Here is a 2,490-nt window from a genome sequence, read left to right as displayed (position 1 = left end):
TGCACATTCCTAGCAGTAGGACCCATGGACCTCAGGTGACTCCGCCCCTTGGTAAGCTCGTTTTCTGCTCCTTTGCTTTTTACATGCTAGCCACCCCAGTGCTGCAAAGTGGCAAGTCAGGGTTTTCATGTCCCTGAGGCTGGCGACGATGAGCCTTTTCTTGATTTGATGGGCTACTGGCAAGGCAAGAGCTGCTGTTCACACACACACACACACACACACACACACACACACACACACACACACACACACAGTGGCCCTGGCTGCACAGGGCAAAGCAACTGATGGACACAGCCGAACTGTCACTCAGGAGCAGCGGAGACAGTCAACCCTAGACTTTGGACACGATCACGGCAAAACACGTTCTCTGGAAATAAGCAATTAAAAACTCAAAACTGTCATCGGAACTCAAATTACCAGCCTGAGCTGCGGAACTGAAGTTCTTCCCTTGCTAACCTCCGTCTCAGCAGTCCTCAACCCTCCTAGTGCTGTGACCCTCTGAGAACACTTCCCCTGCTGTGGTGATCCCTACTCATAAAATTACTTTTTGTTGCTACTTCATAAATGTAATTTTTGCTACTTTTATGAATTGTAATGTAAATAAATGCCTGTGTTTTCTGATGGTCTTAGGTGACCCCAGTGAAGAAGGTCCTTGATCCCTGAAGGGGGTGGGGCCCACAGGTGGAGGATCAGTGCTCTTCTCACTTGTGAACTCTATATTAATACACACATATACACACATCACACACATATACACATATACACATACACACATGTACACACACATGCATACACACACATACACATACCCATACACACACATGCATACACACATGCACACACATACACACACACACAGTATATTCTTTCACTTAGTTTCCTTAAACCATGACTTTACCCCTAAGAAAGTAAAAGTGTGTTAAATTGAGCAGACCAGGAGGTCCACACCTGTAACCCCAGGATTTAGATGGAGGCAGAAACAGGAAGATGCAGCATCATAAAATCCACCAGTCTTTCAAACAAACAAAAGGAAGAAAGAAAAGAAAAGAAGAGAAGAGAAAAAAAGGAAAGGAAAGGAAAGGAAAGGAAAGGAAAGGAAAGGAAAGGAAAGAAAAGGAAAGAAAAGATTCAAACTTAGAAAAAGAAATGTATACTTGTTGTCTCTTGGCCATAATCTGTTTACCCAAAATGTAAATTCTAATAACTAACTAAATAAAAACATACATGCTCTCTCTCTTTTGCACTTCTTGGACAGTTCTCTAGAATTAAGCTGGTTGGTTCCGTGTTAATTTTTCATGTTTGTGTTAGGTGGGAACCCAGCAGCAGGCCGTGGCTCCTGACCCAGTTGTAAATCTCTCCTTTCCTCTTGTTACAGCCGTTCATTGCACCAGAAATTGGCCGAGGAAGCTAGCTGCAGATGGACCCAAGGAGGAAGTGTGTTCTTATCTCTCTGTTACCCCAGATACGCTTTAAATCTCAGACTTTTGGAAAATAAAACTGACATATGCACAAGTGAGGCTTTTATGTGTCTTTTCCAAGGCCGTGGATGGCAGGTGACATGGAGTGGGTCAGGGTGCCTGGTGGCATGTCCCAAGTCCTCCCTACTGGGAACTCCTAGATCTGTAGGTCCGGGCCAGGATGGTTTAATGTTTTTAAGAGAGACAAAGTTTGGTGAAGAGTCGTCGAGAATGAAAACCAATTAGAGTTAGTACTCTAGGAAGCCAGAAAAGGCATGGGTTAAGTCCAAAGGTGGCCATGGTTCCAAAGATAATAACCCTTTAGTGGGATCTTCTAGAGCAAGGGGAGAGAAGGCAGACACCAGAGAAGCAAGAGAAGGGGGGAGGGGAGGGCATGTGACTGCCCAGCAGACAAGTGCACCGGGCAACAGTGTCGGCTGCATTACGGGCAACACGGGATCTCACGTAGAATGGAAAGCCCCACCCAACCACAGCTACCAAACCCAAGTCAGAACAAGTGAGTGACAATCAGTGACAACAGTAGACATCTACTCAATACAGAAATAAGATCATTTCGAAACATTCCCAGAAAGATCGCCGTAGACCCAAATAGCATCAAAGATAAGTTGGAACCAATAACAAAGGGGAAGTTGATACCAATTGAACAAAAATTCTTCCACAAAACTAAGATCATTATGCCCAGCCCCCCACCCCCACCCCCGACCCCCAATAATAAAGAGCGTCACATGGTAAACAAAAATTTTCTGCAGAACTTTTGCTAACAAGGCTTTGGCAAAGAGAAAAACTTAGGACCCGTGAACACCAAATCCAGGTCGCCGGGACTCAGATAGACATGGCTTAATTCCACAGGGCAATCAGGAAGCCTGTGAACCTTAGGAAACTTCAGAGGCACCAGGTGGAGCGTGTGAGTGCTGTCCACAGGCCAAAAACCTTTCCAACTGTTTTTCCTCCTCCTCCCCCTCCTCTTCCTCCTCCCCCTCCTCCTCCTCCTCTTCCTCCTCCTCTCCCCCTT

The 2,490-nt window shown here is 45.7% G+C and overlaps 1 protein-coding gene across 2 annotated transcripts in view; it reads left to right on the top strand.

Annotated features, from left to right (window-relative positions):
- The window catches only part of Adam18 (ADAM metallopeptidase domain 18), a 58,847-nt gene extending 57,337 nt beyond the window's left edge, over nucleotides 1-1,510 (top strand). For both annotated transcript variants that reach the window (XR_002381228.1, XM_021219390.1), the window contains exon 20: nucleotides 1,376-1,510. The gene's annotated coding sequence lies outside the window, so the exon portion shown is untranslated. The remainder of the gene's footprint in view (nucleotides 1-1,375) is intronic.
- Nucleotides 1,511-2,490: the final 980 nt, after the last annotated feature.

The sequence above is a fragment of the Mus pahari genome, chromosome 19 (assembly GCF_900095145.1).
Source record: "Mus pahari chromosome 19, PAHARI_EIJ_v1.1, whole genome shotgun sequence".
NCBI classification, from domain to species: domain Eukaryota; kingdom Metazoa; phylum Chordata; class Mammalia; order Rodentia; family Muridae; genus Mus; species Mus pahari.
The sequence above is the reverse complement of the archived record's forward strand: the minus strand, read 5'-3'. Positions and strand labels throughout refer to the sequence as shown.